This window comes from Crotalus tigris, unplaced genomic scaffold, assembly GCF_016545835.1.
Source record: "Crotalus tigris isolate CLP2741 ecotype Arizona unplaced genomic scaffold, ASM1654583v1 scf7180000018048.2368360, whole genome shotgun sequence".
Lineage (NCBI taxonomy): Eukaryota > Metazoa > Chordata > Lepidosauria > Squamata > Viperidae > Crotalus > Crotalus tigris.
In genome coordinates, this window is record NW_024096794.1 from 466,522 (window position 1) to 491,626 (window position 25,105).

The 25,105-nt window shown below is 39.7% G+C and overlaps 1 protein-coding gene across 3 annotated transcripts in view; it reads left to right on the forward strand.

The window, feature by feature from the left end:
• The first annotated feature begins 3,155 nt into the window (after positions 1–3,155).
• The window catches only part of SLC29A1 (solute carrier family 29 member 1 (Augustine blood group)), a 68,137-nt gene continuing 46,187 nt past the window's right edge, over positions 3,156–25,105 (forward strand). For 2 of the 3 annotated variants that reach the window (XM_039347028.1, XM_039347030.1), the window contains exons 1-2: positions 18,641–18,729; positions 21,301–21,362. The gene's annotated coding sequence lies outside the window, so the exon portion shown is untranslated. Of the gene's footprint in view, positions 3,256–18,640; positions 18,730–21,300; positions 21,363–25,105 lie in introns of those variants that run through there. The other variant, XM_039347029.1, reaches the window with a different exon arrangement.

A 25,105-nucleotide genomic window follows, 5' to 3' on the forward strand; every position in this document is an offset into this window, starting at 1 on the left:
AAAACGGAGGCAGTTTGCAATCATTTAGGGAGCAGCAAATTCTGCAATAGTTTGGAAAAACGTCAGGGTTTTGTCAGTTCTCTGAAACTTAAATGAATGTGGGTCATGTAGTGTGATAATGATTCTAGAGACACAAGTATATTTACAAGAGATTGTAAATATTGTTTATGACTCAGCCATTTTGTTTTGAAATGGCTGAGTCCAAGCCCTCCTTTTAATTCAAGTGAAATATCGTGCTAAGGTCTGAAGTTCATCCAAAAATATCAATGCACTGAAGCAGTTCAGTAAAGATGAGTGGGCCAAATACCTACAAGCTAATAATAATAATAATAGTAATAATAGTAGTAAAGTTGGAAGGGACCTTGGAGGTCATCTAGTCCAACCCCCTGCTCGGGCAGGAAACCCTACACCATTTCGGACAAATGGCTGTCCAGTCTCTTCTTAAAAACTTCCAGTGTTGGAGCTTTTTCTGCTTCTGGAGGCAAGCTGTTCCACTGATTAATTGTTCTCACTGTCAGGAAGTTTCTCCTTAGTTCTAGGTTGCTTCTCTCCTTGATTAGTTTCCACCCGTTGCTTCTTGTCCTGCCTTCAGGTGCTTTGGAAAATAGCTTAATTCGCTCTTCTTTATGGCAGCCCCTGAGATATTGGAATACTGCTATCATGTCCCCCCTTGTCCGTCTCTTCGTTAAACTAGACATACCCAATTCTAGCAACCATTCCTTATATGTTTTAGCCTCCAGTCCCCTAATCATCTTTGTTGCTCTTCTCTGTACTCTTTCTAGAGTCTCAACACCTTTTTTACATCGTGGTGACCAAAACTGGATGCAGTATTCCAAGTGTGGCCTTACCAAGGCATTGAAGAGTGGTATTAATACTTCACGTGATCTTGATTCTATCCCTCTGTTAATGCAGCCTAGCACTGTGTTGGCCTTTTTGGCAGCTGCAGCACACTGCTGGCTCATATTTAAGTGATTGTCTACTAGGACTCCCGAGGTCAGGATTGATTGAAGTTGCTGTTGCTAAAGGATATGCCACCTGTTACAAAATAAAACTTCACATACCTTTTCCAGTGAAGACAGTGGATGTTGGCTCGATAAAGATATAGCACAACACGTGTTTCGTGTGTTGCTTATTTTGCTAGCATCTGCTTATTAGTGTGCAGTAGTTGGATTTAGACAAAGCGCAGCTCACATTATGGGTTTCCATATACAAGAATGATGGTGAGATAAAGTTCATGTATTTTTAAAGATTGAACAAACTTTATCTCAATATGTCTCAGATCCAATACTTGGTACTTCCAGATTCAGCAACCAAGAATACGGAAGATACATAGAACCACTTTCCCTGCAGAGAACCTGGAGAGCTGCTGCTGAATGGAGCAGTCAAACCCAAACATCAAGACTTTCAAGTTGTTTGATTAGGGATAGCACATTAGGTAATCTGCCTTCTTTGCCAAAGTGAGTTTGTGCTGGAATTCAGCCCTGGATTGTTTCAGTATCATCTGTATGGACTGGAATATTTAATATAATCAACAAATTATGCAAACTGCCTTTCCTTTCCCAGGGCCTGTTTCCACATAGCAGGAATTAAGGAAAAAGTCTTCCAAAACATAAGGCATCTGGCCAGGTCTGGTACTTTGTACATTCAATAGTATCATTCAAAGCTCTTGGCTCAAGTTTCTTTTCTACCTGCTACTAGTGTTAAAAACTCATGTCCAAAAAATGTTTGCCCACTACAGACACAAATGGTACAATATCTTTGCTGTGATTACGGCATAGGTACATACATCCACAACCATCGATCAATAACCCTAATTGGCAGGGAAAAGGTGAGACAGCCAAAATAAGCAGATGTAATCAACTGTTGTGTGAAACTGACTGGTAGGCAAAAAAATCTTTTGGTGGGCAAAAAAAGAACAAGAACCAAGATCTAACATCCAAAACCAAGTCCCTTTCAATCAGGAAGCCTGTAAATGTTATTTTCTGTTCCTAAAAACTGAGCTGGCAATGATCCTAAGCAAGCTATTTTTACCCAGACAGAAACTAAAAACCTAGAATACAGCAAGAGGGGAGGTTGGCCTCTTTCAACAGAGTTTGCTAATTTTTATCTGATTCATAATTTTAGACTGAAGCTGCCCCAGAACAGAGTGTTGACAGATCTCCGGAATGATCTTTCCTTGTCCTGGCCCTTCAGGTTTTCCAATGGAGCACCATCACCATCGTATTTGAGCAGATCGACCTCGCTGCTGGATGTTTTTTTTCTTTCTCTCTTTCCCAGCATTATAAACTTCTCAAGACAACTAAGTCTTAACTATGTCCAAAATATAATAATATAAGGCTGGTCATTGGTATATCAAGGGAGAATTCTGGGTTGATTTGCCCAAGGATCCATTTGTTTGTTTTGTTAGCTATCCATAGTATTCTGAGTCTTCTCCAACATCAACATTAAAAAACTATGAATCTGCCTCTTTAAACAACTTTTGCAGGGAAATTTTGAGTTTTGTTTAGGGACAGCTTAACATTTCATCTAGCATTTGCCATAAAGAATGTATCCATGTGTTGCTAGATCCAAAGCACATTTTCATCACCCTTAGGGTCAATTTTCGAAATACTGATTGAATTCATATCTAGTACAGGATACTTGTTGGGGGGGGGGGGAGAAACCCTGGAATTTATTGGCTAATTTATTAGAAAGCTCATGGCACAATGTTAATTTTTAAGCTGTTCATTTGTGTTATATCACAGATTGTGACTGCAGATTTAATTCTGGCGCCCAAATGACCAACCCCCAAATCACTATCTTCTGCTACTCTAAGGATTAATATGCTAATTTATGCCAGAATAAAGAATCTTTTTTTTTTAAGGGCAGCTATAAGCAGCAAGCAAGCAATTGTGGGCACTGTAGTCCAAAATACGTGCAGGGTCTTAGGGTCCTCACTCCTGGTTTCAAACAGGAAGCTAAGAAGGCGGGATGCGGAGGGGAGCTGGATGGAAAGGCAATCTGCAGGTGCTCAGGAACTCTCGAGCTTTCTAGTCAGTGTCCTGGCGCTGACTCCTGCCTCCGAAAATGGTTCAGAGAGCACTAGGACCTGGTGATCGCCCTCAGCCACTACAAATCCCTAGCGGGCAGCCGGGAATCTTTTTGGAACCTGGAAGAGAGCGGTGAAGCAAAAAGCAAGCAGCGAGTTGTGAGCGGAGAAAACGCCGGGGCTCAGCTGTGGACATCCGAGAGAGGAAGCCCTGCAGCCACATACATGTAAGGAAGCGCACGCCCCCTGCTTCCGGGCTCAGAAGGGGCGAGTCTCGACTATCGTGTTTCTTCCTTCGGGGGAGGGGGGGGGAGGGAAGGGCGAGAAAGCCCGCTGCTTCTGGAGCTCTTTAAAGCCTTAGATCCTCCCGCCTCCCCCAGATGGGCTCGATTTAGTTCTGATTGCAGGGACGGCTGGGGAAGGCGGCCACGTTTGCACTGACCGGCAGTGGCTCTCATTTGCCCGAAGTGAGGGCCAGTTTTGAGGTGGCGCTTACTGCTGGGGCATTGCCTTCCTACTAGCAATTTGCACTTGGCACACGTTGTTCCTCTTGAAAGTCATCTGCCGCGAGAGTCAGGCCCAAATGCGCTGCACGTGCTTCAGCGTAAGCGCCTGGAGGCAGAGCGGCTTACTCAGAAGCCTGCAGCTGGTGGCCTCTCGCTGCGCCTGCGCTGTTGGTTCATCTGGGTTCATTGGATTTGGGGAAATTCAGCTATGGTCTGTTCATATACGGGTAGTCCTCGACTTGCAGCAGTTCGTTTAGTAACCGAAGTTAGAACACTATTGAAAAAATGACTTATGACCATTGTTCACACTTACGACCATTGCAGCGTCCCCGTGGTCACGCAATCAAAATGCAGACAACTGGTTCATATTTATGACGGTTGGAGTGGCCTGGGGGTCATGTGATCACCTCTTGCAACCTTCTCGCAAGAAAAGTCAATGGGGAAGCCAGACTCACTTAACAACCGTGTTACTAACTTTAACAATTGCAGTGATTCACTTAACAACTCAGGCAAGAAAGGTTATAAAATGGGGCAAAACTCACTTAGCAACAGAAATTTTGGGCTCAATTGAGGTCCTAAAGTCGAGCACTACCTGTATTGGAATTACAAGCTAGTCTGTAATGTAGTGTATTTGTTTGATGTAACCTAGGTTTAGGGATTAGCAGATAATGCAAACGCAGCCTGGCAGTCATCTTAGATTTCCCAGCCATTCCTGTAGTGAGAAAGGTATCTGCACGTGTGCTTTGGACCTTTACTTCTTGCTAATAGTCAAATCCTAGGAGTGATGTCTTGTTGGGAATAATAATGTCCAGGCTGAGTGAGGATGATGGAAATTAAAAAGCAATAGCTTGGAAAGAAACCAAGTTGGAAAGGCCAGGAGGAGCACTTTTGATTTTGTTCTTGACTTTTAGCAAGAAAATATAGCAAAATCCCCTCTCCCATGCTTGGCTTTAGAAGGTATTCTCTGCTGCCGTTCAAAAATTTGTATACAGCCCTCTGAATACCAGATGATAGTGATGATTTTTTTTCAACATGTATGCTGTCCAACTCTGACAAATTGAAATGCTGCTCTGGACAATACAGGATGCCAGCAAATGAGAGAATTACATTACATAGCATGTTTCTGATAGGGAGCCATAACCATTCTAGAGTAATGTCCAAAGGAACTGTTGATAAGTCAGCCTGATCGCACATTTTAATGTTGACTAAAGAAATGGACCTTTGCAATGTAAGTCTAGGTGTGTTTTTCTCCTACTTGTCTTTTGAATGGATCTTTTTGCTGAGTCAAAACAAGATTAGAATGTGTTTAAATATCAGGCCAAGCAAGGACAGGAACCCTGGTTTGTGTTGTCCTTGGTGTTTACTACCCAGACCAGAATATCTGACTCCAGTTTCTCAAGGTCACAGTCTTGTGAAGTATACAGCAAAGACTCATTTCATTGCTTCCAGAACAGCCCTCCTCCAAGTTCAAAACGGTTTGGATTGGAAGGTCAGTGGTGGTAAATAACCATCTAGAGGTGAGAGCATACTGCATTTGTCTACTCAGGGCAGGAAACCAGAGACTGGGAGAGAAGCTGGAAAATTGCTTATGATACAAATAAGTATATATTTTAGAAAATGTGAGTGTGGCAGAATGTTCTTTAGAGCTGTCTTATGTTGAAAGGCATCCTCTTCACCTGGAGACTAAAACATAGGAAGAACGGCTGCAGGACTTGGGTTTGGCTAGTCTAAAGAAAAGAAGAAATAGGGGTGACATGATAGCAGTATTCCAGTATTTGAGGGGCTGCCACAAAGAAGAGGGGGTCAAATTATTATCCAAAGCACCAGAGGGCAGGACAAGAAACAATGGTTGGAAACTGATCAAAGAGAGAAGCAACCTGGAATTAAGGAGAAAATTCCTGTTTTAGTCTCCAGGACTTTGGTCAACTTAGTTGCTTTTCTCTGAATTTTTTCCAAATTTTCAATATCTTTTTTGTACTAAGGTGACCAGAATAAAGAATGAAGAACTTTGATTTTCTGGGACTGTAGTTCCTTTGCTTCCTAATCATCGACTATACTGATTGAGATTGTGAGAAATTGGAATCCAAATATAGGAGGGTCTCCTTTTGCCCTTGGCTTTAGATAATTGGTCATTCTAACATCCTAGTACAGTGGATAATATGTATCATCATCTTATTGTCCCCAAATATCAAGTTAAAAAAAAAAGACGGTAAGGCATGTTTCTGCAATTTTTCCTCCAATCCCACTTGAGGGCATTGTTTGGAAAAGACAGAGCTAAATATTTTTTAAAGGGGCCGTTAGAACATAATTGTGTGCATACTTGTTTATAAGTAAACTGTCATTGAGTGCAGAAGGACTTAATTTCGGAGGTGCAATTAAGATTACAGCTTTTGTTTTACGGTGATTAACTCTCCTCCAAAGGTATTTGTGTATACTGGCAACTAAACATGTTAAGCAGAATATGCCTGGGGTTGTACATGATATTCCCCTATCATAGAATTGTGAATAGTGATGTTATTTGTCAAGGATTGTGTTCTGTCATCTAGTTAAGAAAAGCCTACTGGTCCAAGATGAAGCTTGCAAATCAAGATGAAGAGACAAACTTTCTTCCAACAACTAAGCATCATTTCTCCAATCATCAACATGGATCCCAGTTTCATCTATGTACATTTTGTGTCTTTTTAGTAACACAACGATCACAGACCTTTATCTTTGGAGAAATAGAGGATAGATTTCCAGAGCCCAACTTTGGGCTAAGATTTGGATTGCAAAGCATCCTGTTCAGAATGCAGAGTCTCTGAGGCACCACTTCAGGAAAGAGTTTGTTGTCTTTATTCTCCTACACAAGATAGCACAAGGTAGCCTGCTGCCAAGGGGAAATTGAAGAATGTGCCTGTTTCATTGTTGCAGTTAAATGGGGTGTAGATAGAGGAATTGTAGGATCTCTACCAGTCTGGCAAGCCAGTCAACGGAAAGGTGACATGGCGGAATTTTCTGATGATCAGATTGCCTGACGCCTTCTAATAATTAGATGGTCTTTCTTTTGTTAAGGCTCTGGTCAAGCCTGCTGCCCATGCCCTGATCATTCCTTCCCTATCAGACTCCTGCCCAGTTAATTCATCTGAACTTTGGCTGTTCTGAATTAGTTTCTAAGATCTAAGCAATAAACACACCCTGAATGCTTTAAGATTTTACTCTAGAGACATCAGTAGTACAAAAGATTTCTACCCCCAAATATTTTGAATTTTTGGCTTGGCTATATGAGGTCAAGAAAAGTACTTCAATTCAGCATCCTTTAATTTTTTTTGGGGGGGGTAGCTTGAGCTGTGAAATTGAGTTACTCTTCAGAGCCCTTTTTGGAAATATTGTGCATTGTAAAGGTAGTATATTTTATATCAGAATGCCCTTTAATAGGATACGGTGAAACCATATTTCTGGGTGAGAAATATGTTCTTTTCCCGTCATTGTTATGTTGGGCACCAATTTGCAACTAGTCCCTGAAAGAGCTAATCAGGTCTAGATTACAGAATATGATGAGGATGTGATGAAAATGACCCCAACACCAGATGATTCCCAAATGACTTATTTCCTGTGACATGCAGCAGACAAGGTACATTTCTGCCAAGAAGTCACTAGTTCAATTTGTTGCATTTCTATATTTACATCAGTGTTTCTCAACCTTGACAATTTTAAGGCATGTGGACTTCAACTCCCAGAATTCCACAGCCAGCATTGCTGGCTGTGGAATTCTGGAAGTTGAAGTCCACATGCCTTAAAATTGTCAAGGTTGAGAAACACTGATGTATAGCATTCCTCAGCCTAGATAAAGCCTAGATGAGATTTCAGAGGAAAATCTGTCTACCTGTATGTCTGAATCACTTCTGCTCTTTTGACCCACACAGTAGAAACACAGGTCCCACAGCTGGCTGTGGAATTCTGGAAATTGAAGTCCACATGCCTTAAAATTGTTAAGGTTGAGAAACACTGATTTACAGGAACTATATAAGCCAGGCAGGGAAATCTGCATTTTTCCTTATACCAGACTGTGGAGGCTTCCAGCTTTAACATGGGAACTGGTCATACCAGTATTGAAGCCATGTAGTTTTGGGTCAGAGTTGCTTTCACTGATGAAGAGGACACGGCGATAGAACAACATTTCAAATTGGCCCTGATCTTACCAAGCCACAGGAAACAAGTCATTTATTTCACAATGCAACTTGCCATATTTTGTGTGGCTTATCATAAATCACTACAGACTTCTGTCTACTTTTTGTGTGTGTATTAAACCATAAGTAAATGCTTTTACTACAAATAGGAGATTTACATTTCCATCTCTCTTAAAAATTCCAGTGGACTTTCAGAAATACTGGAAAAAAATATATACCAAATCTGAAGATATGCCTTAAAACAGTCTTTCCCAATCTAATTGCAAAATATGATACTGCAGTTCCCAAATTATCTGAAAAGCATCAGACTGGAAATAACTGCTAAATATTGATCTGTTGCATTGTAAATTATGATCACAGAAGTTTTGTGAGTATCCAATTAGCTTGTTCACTAAGATGGTGCATTTCAATATCGCTGAATAAAGGAGAGGCCTAGCTTGTGTAAATTGCTTCATTGTTTTTTTTTTTAATCTAGACCAATGGTTCTCAACCTGTGGGTCGGGACCCCATTTGGGGTCGAATGACCATTTCACGGGGGTCGCCAAACCACGTTGTCCGCCATTTTTTTCCCTTTTCCCTAGCTGTCCTACTCCCTCTTATTGGTGGCCACACCCACTTGGGGGTCACCACAACATGGGGAACTGTATTATGGGGTCACGGCATTAGAAAGGTTGAGAACCACTGATCTAGACCAAGGATTACAATACAGAAATCACTTTGAGAGAATAATAATGTCTTGCTTTACAACTTCTTGTATACAACTTTTACCTGGTTTGCTTTTATCTGATATTAATGTTTTGTCCTTTGCACTTGTAATCTTGTTAGCATTAAAAAAAATTCAAGTCCATCAGCACAATGAATAATACCAATTTAACACACTCATTTTATTACTGAATTGAAAAATATATTTTATGTCTTTGTACCTCTTTCCCCCCCCCTCTCTCTTCCCCCCCCCCTTTGACTGCTTTTCTCTCCACCCGTCATAGGATGCTCTATTTACTTGCATGGTATCTGTGAACTCTGTGAATTTGGTGGCAACAGCATAAAGGTCTTTCATTAATCATGCAGTGTGTTTGCTTGACTATTACAAGCTGGGAAAACTACTGCCGACTCCATATATAAGAACCCATCCCCTTTTAATAGATGTTATTTTTCTATAACATTATGGGAAAGAATGGATGTTCTAACAGCATGTATTTGATTACTAGTGTTATGCAATCTTGTTCTAGTTTTACGTGGATATCAATGCACATGTCACGGATGGAGGCATTATAATATCAGATTGGTTTCTGGATTATTTTAATGACAGCCCGTTGGAACACGCTCTTGCTCAGCATAATAGTAATGCACAAACATTCTTTATAGTGTGTGTCAGATTGCTGATTTTTTGGCTCCCAGTGCTCTTATACAACAAATAGGTTTTTATGCAACAGGTGTTGACTCCACTTGGATGTTCTGCATCCTATCGGAAGATAATTTCAGTGGCAAAGAGGCTGTTACTCAGTAACCATTTGCCAGTAATGTGGGGCAGTAAGTAGAGTCATTAAGCAGAAACAACATATAGAGTATAGGTTAATGAGGAAATAAGGAGAGAAAGCTGAGAAAGGAGAATGTTTGTGGAAGAATATATTCATTGTTGTTTTCTCAATGCTCAACAACGTCAGTCAAATATTTTGCAGCTGCATTGCACAGCATGGGAAGATTGGTTAGTTTTTATTTGGGTTAGACTCTTTTGTGTTGTATGTCAAACTCATATGCTTAGTTGATAGGGCAACATCTTGCATGAATCCCACACAATAGTGAATTCTTCAGGAATCAGGCTGAGTGTATTGACCAAACACAGGCATTGAGTTGTAGTAGAGGGAAAAGACCAAATCAGATGCTGAGTGGTTGGTTTTTTATTAATAATGTTTCAACCTAAAATTTATTTTCCTGCATCAATTAATTTTGTGTACAAAATAAGTACACAAAATCAATGGAAACCTCTCCCCCCCTTCTGAGAGGAGGCCCCACCTCAGAAAACCACCAACAAAGGGCCCTTGTATCTCGGTTTTTACCCCCTGGCTGCCTCTTTCCAGCTTATGACATTCCCTAAATTGGCAGCTGCTTCATTCTTCCTAATGAGCCAACCTGATGGCTTTCCACACTTAAAGCTCTTCTTAAAAACTATAGCTTAGAGTCAAGCAACTGTACACAATGGGTACAGATTTGGAAGAGAAACTGGTAGCTCAACGTGAGGATCCTTTTACTCTAAGAAATAGCAAAATAAGCCACTTCTTGGTGCTCAAGCTGACTGTTTACTTGTCCTAAGTTAAGAGATTAGAAGTACCAAAGCTGTTCACGTTTTGGTATTTAGAATTTTGGACCCTTAAAACTATTGGCTTCCTAATAATAATAATACCACCAGCAAGGAACCATTGTAAAGTCCTGTTTAGGTTAGTTATTTATGTCACACACAGCTCAGGTAGAGAATCATGCAGTGCAATTATGAGGAATGTGCACAGCTGGGTTGAAGCCAGAGCTACAGACAGTACAAGTTTGTTTCTGCTTATTGAGGCAGAAGGGCAAATGCCATTAATTCCGGGACAATTAATAGTTCCCCCAGATTGCCACATTACTAGGTAGAAAATATCACCACCTCAAGAGTGGTGGCAGAAGGCCAAATGGTGGGCATACATTTGCATGCCATCACAAGTAATTGGGCATAATGACCCCTTTGGATGCTGGTGCATTTGGAGCTTATGGGCTGCTGCAGCTGGGTCAGTTTGGGCTTGGATGGTTAGATCTGGTCTACCATTTATCAACCAGGAGGCTGGAATGAGATGCCTTCCAAGCCACACAAGTTTCTCCAGCAGAGGGCAGTCATTCCATATACTGCATTGCATTGATATCCCAACAGCACCCAAAATTTAATTGCTAAGCTCTCATTATCCCCATTATATAATTTCATTTTTAAGCATTCTTCATTATATTTGTACATGCATCTTCAAACTTTGTTCGCCATCTTGTAATTGGGTTATAGATTGTCCATCTATCACACCAGCAGTACAAAATAAATTACTTGGGAACTTACTACAAGCACTGTAGGTATAAGTACAATAACTCAAAATTTCATTGCAGCACGATTCATTTTTAATACCAACCTCTTGTCTTTTCAGTTAGCCTATATTAATACAGTACATGTTAAAGTCATCTTCACCAGTGTGAAGGTATTGAACTGAACTCTAAAATACAAAATTAGGATTAAGTACAATTTAATTCAAAATTGGTTTTAGGATAATGACCTTATTAGGGCAATCAGGAAGAAAAAAATGTCTCTAATTTAGATCTCTCCCCCCTTATGATTGATGTGGTTCTCATTGAGAGCTTACTCAGTGAAGCAAAATAATTATTATGAAGTATTTGCCTGTTGGTGGCAAGCACTGATTCTAGATTGGATTTGATGTGACGCATATATTGAATTGACTTACGCCTATCTTGACTGGAATCAAGTCTTGAGATTTTTAAATAATTACAAGGTGAATATGTTTGGAATTGCTGTTTAATTATTTCTTTATGCCTTGATTTTTTTCAGTGGTTGATTTCTCTAGGGATTGAACATTAATTCTCTCAGACCTAATTAGCTGTTGTCCAGGAATGTAGTTTGATTTTTTTTTTTTAGGAGAGCATGTTGCTTGGGTACTTACTCCAATAACTTGCATGATTTTATTAATTTTCTTACTAGCGTCTTACTTGCATTTTATTTAATTTAGCCCAAATATACTCTTTCGCGCAAATAGAGACTACCGTTATCCATATCTGGCCAGCCACTTAACCCAGCACTTCTTTGATAGTTATCCATTGGGTTTAAGAATATGGAACACTGGAAAGTATAAAGACTAGATCTGGAGAAGCAGGCAGTCCTTGATCTTTTTAACTATAATAATTGTGTAACAGATTATCCAAATATGTATCCCTCAGGCTCTTAACAGCTGCTATCACTCAACACACGCAAACCTCTGTTGATTGGACCATGACAAATAAATCTATTTCCTTCTAGATTCTTAAACTGGATAAAAATTTAGGTATTGTTTTGTGGTAGAGCATGTGTTTGGTCCTAAATCTCTTTGGTTAAGGCTAGAAAAGACCTTTTCTCCAAAACTTCAAACAGCTATTGACAGTCTCTATCTATTAGCAGTAATATTTAACTGAATTTATATGTTGCAATAGCTACAAACAGATTATGTAATGCTACTATGTTAAAGCCAGTCTCTCTTTGCCTCCTGTTTCTTGTGTATTTGGTGGAGAGATTCTGCTCTTAGGAGATTTGTGGATTCCTGCAACTAAGTGGAGGTGTTTTTAAATATTTACCAAAGAACTCATCTTGTTGATACTTTAAGATAAGTATTTTACATGTATTTCCAGGTATATTTATTTTATTTTATTTGGAACAGTCAATTAAGCAAAGTTCTACAAGGACAGATGAGACAAAAAAGCTGTGTTTCAGCTCAGAAAAGGTCTCTGTTTGTCCACAGTTGGTTTAACCACTGCAAAATACACAAATCCTACTTGCTTACTTCCTAATGTCATTAAGATGAACTCACGGATTAGCCAGATAAGGTTTCTGTGGATTGAAAAGCTCCACACCATCAACACATTAGCAAACATTAACATGACACAAATCATTAAAGGCCCCATTAAGGTTAGACACTGCTGCCCTGAAACTTCACAGTAAAGCTTTTCTTTTTTTCTTTTTACACATTGCACTCATCTCTGCACTGAATATTGGGGGTGGGTGGATTTGCTGGAAAATGTACTTTGCTACATCCTCAGGATCCCAGTTTACATGTTATGTTTTAGGAAAAAGAAAAGACACCTCCCCAAGATTAAGGACTCTGAAATTTGGGAGAAGTCAGCCTTTCACTTCAACTTTTTGATCCTTCCTCTTTGTAGTTTTCCTTTCCCAAATTGTTTATTGCTTTGTGCTGGCATTACTAAAAGCTTTATACTAAAAGTATAAAGACCGTAGGAAGAAATCAGGGTTCCTTGTTCTTATCACTGTGCCACCAAGCTCAACTCCTGGGGCTCACAAGCAGAAAAAACCTGCCCTTCCACATCTGGAATGCTTTTTTTCTTCCTCTGAAACAGGTTACGTTGGCATCACAAACCTCAGCCTTTGTTCTCCTGTTTTCCCTCATTCTCTCAAGCAAGGGTAACTTTTCATCTTTAGCTTCCTCTTTATTCCTGGCACGTGGTTTGGGGCAGCTGAAGAGCTGCTTATTCCCACACACAGCCACCCGCATACTTCATTTTCAGAGACTCTTTTCTAGAAATTACCACCCTCTGACATAGGAAGGTGGCAAGCAGCAAGAGAGCCTTCTTGACTTTGGGAGAAGAGACGTAGTTAAGTGTTACCAGGAGGAGTCAGGTGGCACCTTTTCAGATGAACAGATTTTATTAAACTTGATTTACAGTTGAAGAAAACTTACACATTTGGGTAAAATGAAGTATTCTGATTTCCCCAAGAAGTGTGGCTTGATCTTGGCTTAATCACTGTGGAAGGTTTGCAAAAAGGGCTCCTACAGATGGCTCAGTGAGGCACACAGATGTCATCCGGAAGATATTGATAGAATTGCTTATTTAGGTTTTTATTAATAATCTTTTTCTTCTCTGAATGACTTGGCTCAGAAGAGACTTCTTAAAATAAAAGTGCTAGAATTGTTCTCTCTCTATAGACTCAAGTCTCTTTTTCTGGCTTGGTTTCCCTAAAGCAGCAATAAGGCAGTATGTGTATACATTCTGCATCTTAATCCTATCTCCTGCCACATCAAATGTTAAGTGACGGTGGTTTTATCATCATCATACTAGGTAAGGTATGCAAGAGGTAATGTAATCTAGCAAGGCAGGATCAATGACATGAGATACCTCAACAGGAGTCTAGTAGCAATAGAATAGCCCGGGGCTATTAGTAGTGACTAGGCATGGAGCATAATCAAGGCACAAGTGAAGGTTATTTGATTGATAACTAAGGCAGACTTCTAGATAGGTTTTCATAAACATTTTGCCCAGTGTTCCCAAAGAGTCAAGAAATAAAGTCTCGAGCACCATCTCATTCTATTCATTGGTCCTCTGCCAAGGAGCAGCAATAATTTCCTGAATCAGAGATTTGAGTTTCAAGGCATGAGGAGTTGGAGGGGACTGGTTCCAATCCGGATTCCATGCTAAAAACTATTTTTTTTTTTGGAAGCAGGCGATTGTCTGCAAAGGCTGTGCTACCATCATTTGATTTTCCCTCTCTCAGCCCTATAAGATAAACCAGATCAAGAAACTGTCACTGTGTAGCCTAAAACTAATTAGAGTGGCGATAGGTAGGTAGTAAGAGAAACTTGCAAGTCTCAATGTTCTTCTCCTCCTTCCTCTTTTATCTTCATGTGAATTAAGGAGGCATCTGTCTTAGGTGGTTTTCTTACTCTTTCTTTGTATGGACCTAAACTGCATTTATCTGTTCATTGCCTTGGTAACGGATCTTCTGTCTTTCACGCCATCATCTGTGCTCTCTCCACCCTCTTCCTCCATCAAGATATCTGAAGGAATCATGAAATTGGTCACATTAAAAGATACAGTGATGGAGGACAGAATTAGCAGAAATACCTGTTCAATGATTGGCTTACGCTTTGGATTTTCTTTTTATTTTCAGGAAAACCTTCACTGCTGTTTCTCAAGGAAGCTCTTTACAGGTATTCTATAATTGAGCTGGAATTACAGACATAAGTCACTGTGGTTGTAAGTCGAGGATCATGTGACCCGATTTTCCAAATTTTGTAGGGGTGGGATAGTTGTTAAGCAAACACCATGATCAATAAGCAAATCAGTTTTCCCTAAGGGTTTTTTTTTTTCTGGAAACCAGAAATAAAAGCTGGAAACCGGCAAAAAAAAAAACCATGCAAAAACCATTGCAAATCTCAGTCATGACCGCAGGATGTTGCAAATGGCCATAAAGGCAAGCCAGTTGTTAAGTGCCCAAATTGTAATCATGTGACTGCAGGGGTGTGTTTGTGCAACCATCGTAACTTCACGAATGTTTCATAAGTACTTTTTGTGGGTCCACTATAACTTTGAACTGTCACTAAGTGACCAGATATAAGTTGAGTGCAAACCTTAGTTTCAGATTCTTGTACCAGGTTTTCCTGCAACACTAGGTTGAGTTGGTCAGTTTGTTCAATACTCTTTTTTTTCATTATTAGTATTAATTGTTTTCAGGAGAGGGAGGGATCCACAGTACCTATATCATTTTTTTCTCAATATTTTATTCAAAAAAAGTTAAAATATAAAGTTCCAAGAAAAAAAAATCCACAGGAACAAACAAAAAAGCATTTAAAAAGTGCATTAAAAAAACACAAATACATATACACCTATTATTCCCCCCCAGTTGAGTACCAATAAATATATTGCAACAATATTACTTTGCTACCCCTTAGAAACAGCCCCCCAATTTTTAAAATATTTTATAAAACAGAAAGCTATTTCTATCACTGATTAATTTGGCAGTAATGAATGAATGTCAAGGATTTGACAATTATTTCCTTTAATTGGAAACTTTTGTGGATTTTGCAAATGAGATAATAACATTTATCCTCAAAATATTAACACTATATGTATCAAATGTAATCTTTTTGGGCAAATGTTTAGACAAATCTAAGTATGCCCACAGCTGACTGATGTAACCTGAAATCTAAAGAGCCTTTCCATAGGTAATAACAAAGGAGGACTTTGTAGTTCCTTAACATATTTGCTAGTATCAGTAACTACATTCATTATGTTAGATAATCCTGAACATTGGTGTTGTTTAGAAGCTATTTCTTCAGTGACTTGGAACAATTTGGTCTGACATTTCTTTGGGCCATAGCCCAAACAAAATTATAGTTTCATTTCTTCTGATATCTAGTCCGACTGTTGCGGATTTGTCAGATAGTGTTAGAAGCACAAACTTGTAGTGTGGGTTTGTGAGAAGTTAGGCATCCCATATTAACTAATTATAGTAATCAGGCAAGAAGTCACTGTAGTGGATGTGTTAAATTAGCACTTTCTGATTGGGCCTTGCTTTTTAGAGAAGTGGTTAGCTTTTGCATCCCACTTTTAAAGATGTTCCTGAAAATCCATCTTCTTTATAGTAGTGAAGATATAACACTTTGCACATAGTCAGTGAACCCTTCATTAGTTGCAGGGCTAAACCCTAAGAATTCTGGTTCTGAAGTTAGGATTTGGTGCCATCACATACAGCCATAGTTTGGAGCTAGAGAATCGGTGAGAAAAGGAAAACAGAAGGCAATTGGTCTTTCACCGACTCTGTGAAGATACTGTTAATACTCTGCAAATCTCGAAAAGTACGGTAAATACATCCTGGCCTCTCCCCTTGCTTGTTTAACAAGCACATTATGCAGAGTGTGTGGTTTACCAAGATAAAAACAAGGAAAAGGCTTTTATATATAGGAAAAGACTCTGTAGTCTGTTTAAGATTCAGATCCATCCCTATGTTAAGTAGGAAATCATGGTGACCCATTTTACTGTCCAGGTTCCTTAGAGAGAGGAAGCCATTCCTCAAGTAGCCTGAAGGGTAGCCAAATATGGAGAACTTTGAGGAGAAGGGAAAGCTTTAGGGACCCAGGCATTGGGTGGGCCTAGCTACATCATGAGTAAAATTCATGCCAGGAAGAAGGAGTAGTCAAAGTAGGCTCAGTGTCAGTCACAAAGATAAAAAGGGTATTGGTGTATTGAGATGACAGAAAAGATAGTCTTCCCATTCCAGATTATGTATGTCTATTAAGAAGACTTATAATGCACCCAAATGAATAGGCTTAACTCCCAAGAAAACAAATTTAGGTTTGGGGCAAAAATTAGATTGCAGATTTGGTCTTAGCTGCATGTTAGGGCAGTTTTAATTTTCACATTTTTATACTACACACTCCTACAGTGGGCTTCACAATGGCTGAATTCATGAATATCTAGACTCATTTTCAAACTTTTTCAGACTTCAGATCCTGTTCTTAAAAAAAAACAAAAACCTCCCAGAACCTGTGCCCAAGAATAAGAACTCTAGTGATAAAAACTGGCTGCATTTGTGTGAAGTTTTTATTGGCCATTAATCTTTCATGGAGACTCTCCAATTCTCAGAATTCAGTTTGCAGAAAAAAAAAATCCCTGATATGGACAGACCATGGCTTTCTCAAGCCAATGTTCTTGATTTATAATCTACATTAAATCGTAAACTAATCATACAGGCCTTGGTTTACATAACACCAGCTAGAGCAGTGGTTCTCAACCTGTGGGTTGGGACCCCATTTGGGGTCGAACGACCATTTCACGGGGGTCGCCAAACAAGGCTGTCTGCCATTTTTTCCCCCTTTTCTTTGGCCACGCCCCTGGCACCCAGTGATGTATAAGTGGTTGGGGGTCACCATAACATGGGGAACTGTATTATGGGGTCACGGCATTAGAAAGGTTGAGAACCACTGAGCTAGAGGTTCTCAAACTCTATTGTGTTTTCCTGGGGATTTAGAGTGGGTTGCAAAACTTTTTTTTTTTAATTTTGCCTTAAGCATGTTGGTTGATCATGGAGGTATCAACAATAGTCAAGCTTACAAATCAGGTTCTACCTGCTTCTGTTTTTAATGAACCACTAATAGTACTATCGTTTTTAAGAGATCATGTTTTAGAACATTAGTTTGAAATTAACTTTTATACTTGCTCATCTAAACTGTACGAAGGTATCTATTAAAATCTGTCATGTTGAGTCATGCATTGTGGTGTTCCAATAGAAACCCTGTGACTTACCTATGCCTGTTCAACGGTGCGGTGCAAATAGAAAAGACTGTTTTGATTTGTGGCATTACACGGCACATGTATGCATATTAGCAACATATTAGCATATTGTATTCATTTTATAATGTGGTTAGGTGCTATTATTTGATATGAGTGCGTGTATACCAGATAACCCTCGACTAGCAAGCATTCCTTTAGTGAGTGTTCGAAGTTACAATGGCACTGGGAAAAATGGCTTATGGCTGGTTCTCACTGGACCATTGCAACATCCCCCTAGTCATGTGATCAGATTTCGGGCACTTGGCAACTGGCATGTATTTATTATGGTTGCACTATCCCAGAGTCATGTGATTCCCCCTTTGTAACCTTCTCAGCCAGCTTTTGACAAGCAAAATCAATGGGGGGAGACAGCCGCAATAGTTCACTTAACAACGGTGGCAAAAAGGTTATAAAATGAGGGAGGCACCACTCACTTAAAAACTGCTTTGTTTAACAACAGATATTTTGGGCTCAATTGCAGTCATAAGTCAAAGATTTACCTTACTGAATTATGGAAAAGTGATGGTATACCCGTATTTCACATTTTGCCCAACCCTAACCACAATCATGGGAGGCTTGCACAAATTGATCAGCTATGTTGGCAAAGTTTGTGAATTCCTGGCACCAGACTCAAATTTACGTTTTGCTCATTTAGCAGTTCAGCCTGTGAGGCAGGGGAAAAGGCACCCAGAGCGTTTTGTCTGATCCTCAATGCCAGTCTGGCCAACTGCTTTTGGCTCACGTGTGATACGTTCATAACCACAGCCTGAGATTATAAAGAACGGAGGCTCCACGAAAGAAAAGGCTTATTTATACGAAGCAAACCAACTTTCTGCGGTAGAAACACATCCTTTAGTTTGAGGTCCGGGTCCCTTAAAAATGGCGTAACCCCGGAGTAGCTGAACCGGGGGTGCGTCCGGAACCTCCTCCTGCCACAAATAGTGGTCTCCGTTCATCTCTGGACTCGCTTGCGGGGGCTCTTAGCTTCTTCAGTATCCCGCCTCGCAACCATCCTGCCGCACCACCGTGATGTCTGTCTGTGGCGGGAAGGCAGGCAGGCGGGCGGGCGGGCAGTGGGAGGGTCTCTCAGTGGGCGGGATTGCCTCGAGTGACCCCGCCCCGTTTTATGTCAAACACGAGGCTCTCGGCCGCTAGCTGAGAAAGGGCAGCGCGACCGGATTGGAGTTCCCGGGTAGGTAGAAGCTGTTGGTCCCGCTCTTTGCCGCTTTCCCTTGCAGGTGCTTTCGGGGAAGAGGGAAGACCTTCCAGCGCACAGCGGCACGTCGTTTCCTCGACGCCCCAAAATGCTTTCCTTTCATGGCAAAGGAGCGGCCGGGCGGGGGGGGGTGCAGAATGGGCGCCCGCGGACTGCCGCCACCTGTTGCTTCCTGGGCTTCTCGCCCGGGAGCGGGTGGGATCGGCTTCCTGGCAGACTCATTCCGAGCCCCTGAGAATAGCGCCACCATGAAGTCCGTCTCCATCTCCCCTCCTAACTTAGACGGAGCGTAATTCCCTGCTGAATAGTTTACGGCTGCTAATGCCGAGAATTTCCCCCGAAAATGTGCCGAGAGCAGACCGCCGTGGCGGCACTTTGACCAGCAGCGTTGAAATTGGCGGTTCGGACGTGGTGGAAGTGGGGTTTGCAGGACAACTCTTCTGACACCCCCCCCACACACACACACACGCATACATTGATGTTCTCAGAACTTTAGCTGTCTTTGAACAACGTCTCTTAATGAATCGGGCATAGGAAGCGTAATTTAAAAAATTAATGGTGGTTGGGCGGGAAAGTGCCGTGTGATATCTGTAACCTTGCAGAACACCCGTTTTGGGCTAGACAAGGAAAGCCTAGTTCGCACTTTTTTTTTTAATCAAGTTCACACATTGCTTGATTTCTCTGCCTTTGATGACAGTAGCAGAATGTGTGAATGAGTTCCTGGGAAAAGCATTGTGGAAGGGAAGGGGAAGAGCTCAATGAACAGGATGCCTGTTCTGCGTGCAAGAGGTGTCACAGCGTTCAGTCCTTGGCATCTCCAGGTAATGCTAGGCTAGGGAAAGGGAAATCTGGTGAGCTACTGCTAGTTGTAAGACAACTTGGTGTGGATCCAGAGCATCCTGTAATCTAAGCTAAGGCTGGGACGGTAACATTAATATCCTAATAATAAATTTAATCACTATGGAGCAATGCAAAATCACATGATTCATGCTCAACAGCAGGCTTGAAAGAACCCTAAAGTTCATAAAAGTACAAAGTAATATGGGAGAGAGAATCCCATATTGTAAAGACTGCATGCTTTGTTGCAGGTAGGCAATGCATGGAAAATTGAGAAGAAAAAATGGAATATTGTAGGATACCCTCAAAAAGGGTATAGGTAAATGCCAAAAATTCAAGCAAGAATATTCTTTTGCTGCATTTTGTTGAAAATTCTTTTATTTTTTCTATTTAGCTGTGAATTTAGAAGATGGCAGGTAGTCCTCGAATTACAACAGTTCATTTAGTGACCATTCAAAGTTACAACAGCTCTGAAAAAAGGGCTTATGGCTGTTTCTCACACTTATGACTGTTGTAGCATCTCCATGGTCATGTGATCAAAATTCAGACGTTTGGCAACTGACTCACATTTATGACGGCTCCCTGAATTCCAACCTAGAACTCTTGGCAGTAAATAAAAGTTAAATGATAGATGAAAATTAGATAGCAGTAAATTACATTTTTAAGGGAAACAGAATAATGTTTAGTTCTTGAATGTATATGGAAATATTGACAGATCTTGGCTGTTAACAGAAATCAATTTGATCTAGTTGTCAGTAATAATCCTTTATCATTTTAAATACAACTTGGTTCCATCTATCAATGCACATGCAAATCTGCCAGACCTGCTTCCTAAAGGATTATGGTATGTATTTTGATAGGCAGCATAAAAAAATTATATAAACTCTAAATCCTTCCCAGCTCTGCAAGAAATCAAATGATGGGTATTGAATTTTGGGCCTTCTCCAAATATAAGCTGTGCCCCAGTGTAAAGAATAATAGGCTTAACTCAGCAGCAGGGTCCCTTTTCATTGGAAACAATTTTCAGAAAATTTTTAACATCAATGATGCGTTATTAAAAATTGGAATTTTTATGGTATTTCTTTTCTATCATTATTGAAGAAAGGGAAGGGTACAAATAAAAAAAAATACATTAGTACTGCTTTCCCCAGCTATTCCCAGAACATCTGAAGGCATCAAAGAGACAATGCTTTATCTTATAATCTTGTGCTATTTAAGTGTCTGTTTTCTTGTAAAGAAAATGGATACAGTACATGGAAAACTACATTTATTTACTGTCTTTGCAGAGTGCCCTTTGCAGAATGTAATACATTGCGGTTTGTTACATTACTTTTCATAGCAACTCACTTGGTAAGGCTGAGAAAGTGTATGAGCTAAGATCATTTTTGTCAGTCTTATGGCCAAATGGAGGTCTTACCCAGATTTTCCCTGGGGTAATATTTCCTGTTTCCCAGTCTAGCTGCCCGGTGTATGTTTATATAAGGAACGAAGCTGGGAGAAAATGTAATTACTTAAATACTGTTATATATAATTGCAATGGGAACATGTAGATTTTTTCCTGTTTTATTTTCCATTTAAAAAAAATCTGCCTGCTATTATAGTCCTTAATGGACAAGGACCCTTGTTTTTTGTATTGAGTTTCTTTTATTTAATATTTTATTTTATTTTCTGCCACTAATGAACCGGTGTTGCCTTCTACTTTCCCTGTAGGAATTCTGCTACCAGTGCACCAAACAGACACCAGCCAATCTTGGGAACAACAAGCACAGAAGGTTGGTGGATAAATAAAAAACAATGATGATGAATGAAACAATGAGTTTCATCAACACGGCTGGAACAAATCCTTCCATGCAAATAAAGGAAGCCCTCAACTTATGCCCACAGTTTCCATTGCTAAGCAAAATAGGTGTTAAGTACATTTTGCCTCATCTTATGACCTTTTTTCCCACAGTTGTAAAGCAAATCACCGCTTTACATATGCTTATTAAGCAAATCTGGCTTGCTCTTTTGACTTCTCAGAAGCCAGTTGATAAGATTTACAAATGGTGATCATATGACCTCAGGACAGTGCAACTGTCATAAGTACATGCCAGTTGCCAAGTGCCCAAAGTTTAATCATGTGACCATGGGGATGCCACAATGGTCTTAAATGTGAAAAATGATCATAAATCACTTTTTTTCAGTGCTGCTGTAACTTTGAACATGACTGGTCGTAAGTCGAGGATAATCTGTACTGATGAGCTTCCTCCTAAATTTATCATATGGTAGTTGATTAACCATCTTAAAACATTCAGTAAGATCCTTCTATGTTCATAATATCCTAAGGATCAGAGGTTCTGGAAAAAACTTGTAATTTCCTTCTCTGTGGTAATTATAAATCCCTAAGATTGTGGGAAAGTAACAGAAACCAGCAAATCCCATGAAAATTGTATTGCTGTTACTTTCAATTCAGTATATAGAAAATAGCATTGGCTTGTATCTGGGGCTTCATTTGTCTCTGCAAATAAATTTGTTGGGATTTTTCTTAAAGGCAATCCTACCTATCACCAGCAAGGTTGCATGAAAAAGATACCAGAGAATTGTGGTGACACAGTTGTATTTGATTCTATCCTTGTGCACTATTGATATTTGCATTCTTTCCCCAATATATGTTTAGCAAGTTAATATGATTCTCAACAAAGAAAAGGTACATTGGCTTCTTATTATGCTGTGTTGTGCTAATGCTTTTGAAATGTTGGGTAAATATTTGTTTTACACTGTGCTAATATTGTACACAAACCTTGTTGATCTAGTCAAAAAGGAAAACTTGGTTCATCCCACTCTATAACATTTGCAAAATTATATTCACACATAATATCACAGATATCATTAGTTGTAGAAATGAGCTGTAGAAATTAGCTTGAGTTTTTTAATCTCAATAGTTGTAGATATGGTTTCATGAAGAAGCTACCCTGACCCCTTTCAAACCTTGCTTATTTGAATGGGTTCATGTTGCAGCCATATAGTTAATAAAACACGTAAAGGGGTTGTACTGACTAATCATATCCCTTCGTACAAGCATGAGCATAGCTAAATATTTAGCTATTTATTAATATGGACAAGCTCTGTGAATGGACATGGTCATGAAATAAATAGGGAGCTAGGTTAGCCTACACAGTCCCAAGGTCTTCACCTGCTTACTTAAAAGTAATATAACTGTGATGGAACAATCTTCTGTAAGAGATTCATCTGATTTATGGAAGAACAGAAGTAGGAATATACTTTGTACTGACTGCAAATAGAAGTCTATTAGATACATTCATGTATTGCATAATAGGAATGGGGGAAAAAAGCTTAGCTGCCAGAAAACTGGGTGGAACTCCAACATTTATTCTTTTCTAGTATTCTCTAGTCTCATGTTCTTAAAACGCAAACTCTGAGATGGGTAGAATTTGTCACTTGAACTATCCATCTGGGATGATCATTCAATAATGGGACCTGTGTTCTCAGTAGGTCTCAAGACATTTGGAAAAAGGCAGAACAGGGAAGGCTTTTCTCCACCAGTATGATTGTGGTTTTCCATCCTGCAGTGTCCTATAAAAGGTAGTTTGTATTGCAAAAGTTATATTAATCTTTCCTCATTAGCCTGTAAGATTATAGGTAGAATCCACACTACACTGAAGTTTCAGGGAGGAACTACCTTCAAAAAATGTATGTAGCAATACATTCTTGTTTCAGCAAGCTTTGCCTTTCAGATTTAAGGAAGGGAGAGTTGGCCTGTATCCCTGGACTTCACAAATGGGAAAGCCATCAAATCCAAAGCTGTCTGTAATCAACTCTGGAGGCCCTTCTTAGTTACTATTGATTACACTGTAGCAACTTTCATGCCACTTCAATCTGGTTGACCCTTATGAAAGTATTAACACACTCAGTATGAACCAAAATAACATAGTAACAACCAATTTAATATATTGAAATTGTACTCTTGGCAGCACATCTCAACCGAGGGAATAACTAGTGATTCATCTTCAGTCATTCCCAGAAGGCTCTAAAAACAGATCTTCACAAACCTCTGTTAACTCATGATGGAAGAGGTTCCTCCTATCTCCAAGACAAGCTATTTCTGAGAAAAGGAGCCCCCACAGAAAACTGTCCATTTGCTTCCCTAAGATTCCCTAAGGATCCCCTTAGGCACTTTTTATTTGCTCATTTGAAAAGAGAGATTCTGTTTGGACTAGACGGTTTTGAAGATTCTACGATGCTTGCTTAGGGGAATCAGTTGAGCAATGGGCCAAGAGATCCTTCTTGTCCTAAATTTTTACAAGTCATGTTAGCATTAAAAAGGTATTTTAGCAGTTGTGTAGCTTAGCTATCTTTAAACACTATTATGCTGGTTGGTATTTTTATAATCCTTTTTAAAGAAGGTTTGTAAGAAATAAAAGTTTTTTTAAAAAAAACCCTGGAAAATGCCTTGCAAGGTTATAAATATTTTAAATAAATAAATATGCTTCTATTTAACACATACTTGCAATTATTTTGGGAGGGGCGGAGGCTGAGTTGATTGCCTTCTAGCATTGATTCTAAAAACAGATGATATAAGTGCCAGAAATTCCTTTGACTTGTATTAGCTTAGAATTATTAGAAACCACAATAATTATTACAGTATTGTTGTTTCCAACTGAGTAGCCTCCATTCCTGGTCAGTTGTTTGATATTTTTCTCTGGAGGCTTACTCCCACTTCATTTCCTGGGAATGTTTTCTAATTGCTTGTGATGCTGACTCACATTTAACCTAACACAGAAACAAAAGACAATAAAAACATAAGGCAGACTTTCTAAACAAGATGCCATCCAGGTTCCGGGTTGGAACTGCAGTTCAGACTACCCAGCTCTGCACTAATTGGGAATCCTAGAATTCTCAGCACCAAGACATTATTAGTCTAATGAAGGACTAGGGGTGACATGATAGCAGTTTTCCAATATTTGAGGTGCTGTCATAGAGAAGAGGAGGTCAACATATTCAAAGCACCTGAGGTCCGGACAAGAAGTAAGAGTTGGAAACTTATCAAAAAGAAATCCAATCTAGATCAGTGGAACAATCTGCCTCCAGAAGTTGTGAATGCTCCAATGCTGGAAGTTTTTAAGAAGAGATTGGACAACCATTTGTTTGTTTGCCTAAGCAGGGGGTTGGAATAGAACAGTGTTTCCCAAACTTGACAATTTTAAGGCATGAGGACTTCAACTCCCAGAATTCCACAGCCAGCGTTGCTGGCTGTGGAATTCTGGGAGTTGAAGTCCTCATGCCTTAAAATTGTCAAGTTTGGGAAACACTGGAATAGAAGATCTCCAAGGTCTCTCCCAACTCTTGTTATTTTGTATTCTGTATTTTGCATTCTGTATTTAGAGAACGCGGGCATATGCTGAAAGTCAGGACATTGTTTTAGGAGTTGGCTATTGAAGCAGATTGAGCTGGATTTTTTTTCTTGGCATGGAATATGTGGTCTGTATTGATTTGGCAAGATCATATTAGGACAGGG